This window comes from Pan troglodytes, chromosome 23, assembly GCF_028858775.2.
Source record: "Pan troglodytes isolate AG18354 chromosome 23, NHGRI_mPanTro3-v2.0_pri, whole genome shotgun sequence".
Lineage (NCBI taxonomy): Eukaryota > Metazoa > Chordata > Mammalia > Primates > Hominidae > Pan > Pan troglodytes.
In genome coordinates, this window is record NC_086016.1 from 21,677,707 (window position 1) to 21,686,711 (window position 9,005).

A 9,005-nucleotide genomic window follows, 5' to 3' on the forward strand; every position below is an offset into this window, starting at 1 on the left:
AAAGGAAAAGCTGGGAAACAAGATGTCTATAGGGGCTTTGACAAGCTCTGACACATTCTTGGGCATCTAGAAGGCCATGTGCAGGGATGAGTGTATACTCAGGAGAACCTCACCTCTCACCTCTGGCTAACCTTGAAGCTCTGCAGAAGTGGGAAGTAAAAAGTAAGGTGGAGTTGCCAACTGCTTGGCTGAGGGTCAAAAGTGTGCCCCTACCCATACACAGAGCCCCTCGGCAAAGGCTAAGAGACATACTGGTTCCAGGTATCTAAAAATATTTGTGTCCAGTCATTTAGCTGCCCATTAAGCTAACTGAATAGAGACTTCAGTAGCCACACACAAAAACAAATACAAATTTTACATAATTAGCCCAGGAAAGTCACTGAACAAACAAACAGCAACAAACCCTGGGGAGGAGGGGGTGCAGGAATCTGATTTCCAGAGTTGCCATGTTATATTATTTTAAAATATCAGTTTTTAACAACAAAAATTATGAGACACTGTCCATGAGAAAGCCCAGATTGTTGGATTCACCGTACAAGCACCTTAAATGAACTGCTTTTAAATATGTTCAAGAACTAAAAGGAACTATGTCTAAAGAACTAACAAAAAATATGAGAATGATGTCTTACCAAATAGAGAATATTAATAAAGAGAATATATATATATTTTTTGAGATGGAGTCTCACTCTGTTGCCCAGGCTGGAGTGCAGTGGTGTGATCTTGGCTCACTTCTGCTTCCCGGGTTTTCAAGCGATTCTCCTGCCTCAGCCTCCTGAGTAGCTGGGATTACAGGCATGTGCCACCATGTCCAGCTAATTTTTGTATTTTTAGTAGAGGTGGGGTTTCACCATGTTGGCCAGACTGGTCTCAAACTCCTGGCCTCAAGTGATCTGCCCACCTCAGTCTCCCAAAGTGCTGGGGTTATAGGTTTGAGCCACCATGCCCAGCCATAAATTATTTAAAAAACAAAAAGACATTCTGGAGTGAAATATATGATAACTAAAATAAAAAATTCACCAGAGAGGCTCAACAGCAGATTTATGGCCAGGCGTGGTGGCTCATGCCTGTAATCCAAACACTTTGGGAGGCCAAGGTGGATGGATCACCTGAGGTCAGGAGTTTGAGACCAGCTTGGCTAACATGGTGAAACCCTGTTTCTACTAAAAATACAAAAAAATTAGCCAGGCATGGTGGTGCATGCCTGTAATCCCAGCTACATGGGAGGCTGAAGCAGGAGAATCACTTGAACCCGAGAGTTCAAGAGGGCAGTGAGCCGTGATCGCGCCATTGCACTCCAGCTTGGGCAACAAAAGCAAAACTCTGTCTCAAACAAACAAACAAAACAGCAGATTTATGTGGGTAGAAAAAAGAATCATTACACTTAAAGAGGTCAGTTGGGGTTATCTAAGGAATAGAAAGAAAATAATTGAGTCTGAAAAACAGAAAGAACAGGATGAAGAAAAATGAACAGAGCTCCAGAGACCTGTGGTACAACAACAACCAAGCATACCAATAAATGCATAATAGGAGTGCCAGAAGGAAAGGAGAGGAGAAAGGAATAAAACAATATCTGAAGAAATAATGGCTGAAATTTTTGATAAAAAACATATATGTATAGTTCAAGAAGCTCAAGAAACTCCAAGTGGAGTAAACTGAAAGACATCTACACCTAGATGCATCATAATCAAACTGTCAAAAACCAAAGACAAAGCAAGCATCTCAGAGCAGCAGGACAGAAGCCACTTGTCACACACAGTAGAGCCTCAATAAGATTGACAGCTGATTTCTCACCAGAAACTATGGAGACCAGAAGGAAGTGACATATTCAAAGTGCTAAAGGAAAACAACAAAACAAAACAAAGCAAAGCAAAACAAAACAAAACACTGTTAACCATCAATCTATATCAGCCAAAACTATCCTGCAAAAATGAAGGAGAAATTAGGACATTCCCAGATAAACAAAAACAGAGTTTCTCACTAGCAGAGCAGCACTACAACAAATGGTATCGGCCGGGTGTCTTTCACCCTGAAATAAAAGGACATTAGGTAATATTTCAACTCCAAATAAAGAAATAAAGAACTCCAAGAAGGATAACCACATAGGTAAATATCAAAAACAGTATAAATGTATTTTTATTTGTAACTATTTTTTTCTATCTAATTTAAATGACAACTGCATAAGCAATCATTATAAGTTTAGGTTGATGGGCACACACTGTAGAAAGATGTAATTTGTGCTACTGTGGCATGAGTGGAGGACACAGCTATACACACACACACATTCATATATATATAAGAAATTTCTATTTCTCAGTCATTTGAAGATAATTAAAGGGTACACATTTAACACAAAAGAAGAAGTGGAGAAATGAACAAAACAGACATAAGGCATGTACAAAACACATAACAAAATGGCAGATAATCCTATTCAAGAGTAATTACATTAAGTGTAAATGTTTAAAGAGCCCAATTAAAAGGGAGAAATTGGCAGAATGAATATAAAAACAAGATCCAGTTATATGTTCTCCCAAGAAATATACCTTAGATTTAAAGACACAAGTATGTTGAAAGTAAAAGAATGGAAAATGATATACCATGCAAACAGTACCCAAAAAGGAGCTGGAGTGGCTATACTAATATTAGACAAAATAGGCTTTAGCACAAAAAATGTTACTAGAAACAAAGTGGGATGTTTTATAATAATAAAGGGTATATTCATCAAGAAGATATAACAATGATAAACATATATGCACTTAGCAACAAAGTCCCAGGATACATGAAGTAAAAAATGACAGATTAAAGAGAGAAATAAAGAATTCAACAATAATAGTCATAGAGTTCAAGAGGTCATTCTCAGAAGTTCAACAAGAAAATAGAAGAGTTGGCCAGGTGCGGTGGCTCACACCTGTAATCCCCGCACTTTGGGAGGCTGAGGCGGGTGGATCATGAGGTCAGGAGATTGAGACCATCCTGGCTAACACGGTGAAACCCCGTCTCTACTAAAAATACGAAAAAAATCAGCCAGGCATGGTGGCAGGCGCCTGTAGTCCCAGGTACTCAGGAGGCTGAGGCAGGAGAATGGCGTGAACCCAGGAGGCGGAGCTTGCAGTGAGCTGAGATTGTTCCACTGCACTCCAGCCTGGGCAACAGAGTGAGACTCCATCTCAAAAAAAAACCAACAAAAAACAAAAAACAACAACAACAACAAAAGAAAATAGAAGAGTTGAACAATATTATAAGCCAACTATACCTAACAGACATCTGTAGAACACTCCACCCACTAGCAGAATATACATGCTTTTCAATTGCACATGAAACATCTTTAGGATAGACCATATATTAGGCCATAAAATGAGTCTCAATAAATTTAAAAGGACTGAAATCATACAAATTGTCTTCTCAAATCACAATGGAATAAAATTAGAAATCAATAGTGGAAGGAAATTTGGGAAATTCACAAATATGTGGAAATTAAACAACACAGTAACCAATGGGTAAAACAAGAAATCATAAGGGAAATTAGGAAATACTTTGAGATTAAAGAAGAATAAGACACAGCATACCAAAACTTATGGGATGCACTAAAATAGTGCTTAGAGAGAAATTTAAAGCTATAAACACCTATATTAGTAAACAAGGAAAATTCAGTTTAATAATATAAACTTTCACCTTCAGAAACTAGAAAAGGAAGAGCAAACCAAAAATAATGCAAGTGGAAGGAAGTAAAAAATACAGATAACAGTGGAAATAAATTTTAAAAGAGAAAAGAAAATAATAATCAATAAAACCAAAAGTTGACTTTTCAAAAAAGATCAACAAAGTTGACAGCCTTTTGCTATACTGACTAAGAAAAAAAGTCAGACTCAAATTACTAAAATTAGGAATGAAAAAGAAAACATCACCACCAACATTACAGAAAAATGATTATAAGGGAACACTATGAACAAATGTACGCTGTGGCAGGTGGCATAATGTTCCCCTAAGATGTCTATGTCCTAATCCCTGGAACCTATGAAGATGTTACCTTAAATGGCAGATGGGATTTTGAAGATATGATTAAGTTAAGGATCTTGATATGGGAGTCTTAACTTGGATTATTTGGATGAGCTCAAGATAACCACAAGGATTCTTACAGATGAAAGAGGGAAGCAAGAGGGTTAGAGTCAAAGATTTGAAGATGCTATGCTGCTGGCTTTCAAGATAGAGAAAAGGGTCAGAAGCCAAGGAATATAGGTGACTTTTAGAAGCCAGAAAAGGCAAAGGGACAGAGTCTATCCTGGAGCCTCCAAAAGGAATGCAGCCTTGCTAACACCTTGAATTTAGCTCCTTGAAATCCATTTTGGATATCTGACCTCAAGAACTACATGATATTAAATTTGTTTGCTTCCAAGCCACTAAGTTTGTGGAAATTTATCAGTGCAATAGAAAGCTAATACACATGCCAACAAGTTAGATAAACTAAACAAAACAGACAAATTTCTAGAAAGTTAGAAACTTCTGAAACTGACTCAAGAAGAAATAGAAGATCTGAATAGAACTACAAGTAAAGAGATTGAATTAGTAAAAAACAAAATAAAACAAAACAAACAAACTTCCCATAAGCAAAGCCTAGGGTGAGATGGTGTCACTGGTGAATTCTACCAAATGCTTAAAGAGTATTTAACACCAATACTTTACAGACTCTTCCAAACAGTAAAAAAGAAGAGAACATTTCCCAACTCATTCCGTGAATAACCACAAAACAATGCCAGACAAAAGCACACACAAAAGAAAGCTATAAGCCAATATCTTTTAAGAATTTAAATACAAAAATCTTCAACAAAATACTAGCAAACAAAATCCAGCAACATATACAAAGGATTCTGCACTATGAGTCAGTAGCATTTATGTGAGGAGTGCAAAGTTGGTCCAACAATCAATCAATCAAGTCAATCATATTAATAAAATGATGGGCAAAAAAACACATGAGCATATTAATAAATGCAGAAAAAACATCTAACAAAAATCCATCAGTCTTTCATGATAAACACTCAACAAACTAGGGCTGTAAGGGAATTTCTCAACCTGATAAAAGGCATCCATAAAAACCCCCACAGCTAACATCATAATGGTGGAAGACTGAAAGCTTTCCCCCTATGATCAAGAACAAGACAAAGATGTTCACTCTTACTACCTCTATTCGGCATTGTAATAGAGGTTCCAAACAGGGCAATTAGATAAGAAAAACCACCCAGATTATAAAGAAGCAAAACTATTTCTATTTGAAAATGATGTGATTTTGTATAAAGAAAATGCTAAGAAATCCAAAACAAAAGAAAACAATTACTAATAAACTAGTTCAGCAAGGTTGCAGGATACAAGATCAATATACAGAAATCCATTGTATTTCTATACAGTAGCAATAAGCAATGTAAAAATAAAAGTAAGAAGATAATTTGATTATAATAGCATGAAAAAAATAAAATACTTGGGATAAATTTAACCCAAAAAGTGAAAGACATGTACAAAACATTGTTGAAAGAAATTAAGGAAGACCCAAGTAAATGGGAAGACATCCTGTGTTTGTGGATTAGAAGATGTACAGTTGGCCAGGCATGATGGCTCAGGACTGTAATCCCAGCATTCTGGGAGGCCAAGGTGGGCGGATCACTTCAGGTCAGGAGTTCAAGACCTGCCTGACCAACATGGCAAAACCCCATCTCGACTAAAAATACAAAAATTAGCCAGGCATGTTGGTGGGCGCCTGTAGTCCCAGCTGCACGGCAGACTAAGGCAGAAAATCGCTTGAAATCAAGAGGCAGAGGTTGCAGTGGGTTGAAATTGTACCACTGCACTCCAGCCTAGGCAACAGAGTGAGACTGTGTCTCAAAAAAAAGAAGAAGAACACGTACAGTAGACCTTTGAATGATGGTGGCAATTCGGGGCACACGTGAAAATCCGCATATAATTTTTGACTCCCCAGAAACTTAACTATGACTAGCCTACTGTTTCCTGAAAGCCTTACCAATAATATAAACCATCAATTAACACATATTTTGTATGTTATGTGTATTGTATACTGTATTGTTACAATAAAGTAAGCTAGAGAAAAGAAAATGTTATTAAGAAAATCACAAGGAAGATAACACATGCTTCCTATTCATTAAGTGAAAGTGGATCATCATAAAGATCTTCATCCTTGTTGCCTTCACGTCCAAGGAGGAGAAGGAAGGGTGGGGTTAGCCTTGCTGCCTCAGGGGTGGCAGAGGCAGAAGAAAATGTGTTCATATGTGGACCTGTGTCATTCAAACCTGGGTTGTTCAAGGATCAACTGTAATAATGCAATACTCCCCAAATTGATCTACAAATTCAGTGCCACCTGACTTCTTTGCAGAAATGGGCAAGCTGATCTTAAATTCATATGGAAATGTAAGGGGTCCAGAATAATAAAAACAATCTTGAAAAACAAAATAAGAGCAATGTTGAGGACTCACACTTGCTGATCCCAAAACTTGCTACAAAGCTATAGTGAGGGAGACGATGTGACACTGGCATAAAAATAGACATATAGGCCGGGTGTGGTGGCTCACGCCTGTAACCCTAGCACTTAGGGAGGCCAAGACAGGTGGATCACCTGAGGTCAGGAGTTTGAGACTAGCCTGGCCAATATGGTGAAACCTGGTCTCTACTAAAAATAAAAAAATTAGCCAGACTTGGTGGTGTGCGCCTATAGTCCCAGCTACTTGGGAGGCTGAATCACTTGAACCCGTGAGGCAGAGGTTGCAGTGAGCAAAACTCTGTCCAAAAAAAAAAAGAAAGAAAGAAAGAAACCCCATCTCTACTAAAAATACAAAAATTAGCCAGTTGTAGTGGCTCATGCCTGTAATCCCAGCTACTCAGGAGGCTGAGGCTGGAGAATTGCTTGAACCCGGAAGGCGAAGATTGCTGTGAGCCGAGATGGCGCCAGTGCACTCCAGCCTGGGCAACAGAGTGAGACTCTCTCAAAAAAAAAAAAAAAAAAAAAAAAAGACATATAAATGAATGGAATGGAATTTAGAGTCTAGAAATAGACCCTCATATTTATGGCTAACTGAGTTTTGATAAGGATGCCAAAAAGATTTAATGGGGGAAAGAGTATTCTTTTCAACAATTGTGCTGAGACAACTGGATATATCCACATTCAAAAGAATAAAGTTAGGCTCCACCTCATACCATATACAAAAATTAACTCAGAATTGATCAAAGACTAAGTATAAGAACTAAAACTATAAAAGTCTTAAAAGAAAATAGAGGTATGAATCTTCACGACCTTGGATTTGGCAATGGTTTCTAAGACACGACACCAAAAGCATAAGCAACCAAAAAAAAAATAGATAAATGATAAATTATTAAATAAATTATTCAAAAATAAAAGTATTCATTAAATCAATAAATGTAAATACTTTTATGCTTCAAAGGACACTATAAAGAAGTGAAAAAGACAACACAAAGAATGGGAGAAAATCTTTGCAAATCATACATATGTAAGTCCCTGATGGAACTTGTATCTAGAATATAAAAATAACTTTTGCAACTCAATAATAAAAAGACAACACAATTTAAAAATGTACAAAGGAGCTGAGTGTGGTGGCTCAGGTCTGTAATCCCAGCACTTTGCGAGGCTGAGGTGGGAGGATCACTTGAGCCCAGGAGTTCAGGACCAGCCTGGGTGGCATTGTGAAACCCTATCTCTACTAAAAATATACACACACACACACAAAATAGCTGGGTGTGATGGCACACACCTGTAGTCCCAGCTACTCAGGAGGCTGAGGTGAGAGAATCACCTGAGCCTGGGAAGTAGGGGCTGCAGTGAGCCGTGATGACATCCACACTCCAGCCTGGGTGATGGGAGTGAGATCCTGTTTAAAAAAAAAAATGCACAAAGGACTTGAATAGGCATTTCTCCAAAGATATGCAAATGGCCAATAAGCACATGAAAAGATGCTCAATGTCATCAGCCATCCGGGAAATGCAAATCAAAGCCACAATGAGATACCCCCTAGGATGATGGCTATAATCAAAAAGTTATTACAATAATAAGTATTGGCAAGGATATGAAAAAACTGGAACCCTCATGCACTGCTGATGAGAATATAAAATGATGCAGCTGCTGTGGAAAACAGTTTGGCAGTTCCTCAAAAAGTTCAACATTGAGTTATCACAAGACCCAGCAATTCCACTCCTGGGCATATACTTAAAAGAATTAAAAATGTGTGTGGGACACAGTGGTTAACACCTGTAATTTCAGTGCTTTGAGAGGCAGGAGGTTCACTTGAGCCCACGAGTTGGAGGCTGCAGTGAGCTACGATCGTGCCACTGCACTCCAACATAGGTGGTAGAGCAATATCCTGTTTCCACATATATGTTTATAAACATATACATAATAGTCAAAAGATGGCCATCAACTGATGAGTGGATTAAAAAAACGTAAAAGATCCATACAGTGGAATATTATTTAGTCATAAAAAGGAAAGGCCCAGGCGCTACCTAAAATATACCAAGCCCCAGGTTTACATAGGGCCCCAGGTCACACTAGGCTCCAGGTAGACACTGGACTCTAAGTAGACTTTAGGCCCCAGGTTCACAGCCACACCTCAGGAGGATACCACACCCCAGGTAGCTGTAAGACTCAATCCAGACACCAGTCCCCTGGTGGAGAATCTACGCCCCAGCTGGACATCAGGTTCCAGGTAAACACCAAGCCCCAGTTGGGTTTACTGGGTCCATTGGTGGACATCAGGCACCAGGTTGGCACACAGCCCCCACATAGATATCTACACCACAGGTGGACATGAGGCCCCAGGTACATACCCAGTCCCCAGGTGACTATCAGGCCCTAGGTGAACACTAGGTCTTAGATGAACTTCGGGACCCAGGTGGATACCCAGGCCCCTGGGGAACATCAGGCTCCAGGTGGACACCAGGACCCATGTGGGCAACCAGGTCCAGAGGTACATCAGGTTCCACATAAACACCCAACCTCC